Source organism: Gavialis gangeticus, unplaced genomic scaffold, assembly GCF_001723915.1.
Source record: "Gavialis gangeticus isolate Ggan-Ray unplaced genomic scaffold, GavGan_comp1, whole genome shotgun sequence".
In the NCBI taxonomy this organism is placed as follows: domain Eukaryota; kingdom Metazoa; phylum Chordata; order Crocodylia; family Gavialidae; genus Gavialis; species Gavialis gangeticus.
In genome coordinates, this window is record NW_017728992.1 from 107959352 (window position 1) to 107959566 (window position 215).

At 40.0% G+C, this 215-nt stretch overlaps 1 protein-coding gene across 8 annotated transcripts in view; it reads right to left on the minus strand.

The window, feature by feature from the left end:
• TRAPPC8 (trafficking protein particle complex 8) overlaps nt 1-215 on the minus strand; it is a 142077-nt gene that overhangs the window by 45059 nt on the left and 96803 nt on the right. The gene's annotated exons all lie outside the window — the stretch shown is intronic.

A 215-nucleotide genomic window follows, 5' to 3' on the forward strand; every position in this document is an offset into this window, starting at 1 on the left:
ATATATATAGGTATTAGCAAATGGTGCTTTAGACTACATTTAATGCACCATAATTGACACGCACATGTAGATGGTGACGCTTTACTGCACATCAGTCTAATGCACAGTAAAGCATCTCATGTAGACACTCAGCAAGTCACCAATGTCTGCCTCAGTCATCCCCCTCTTTCTGAGAAATAGGAATGATATCTCCCTGTCTAACAGAAGGAATAGAA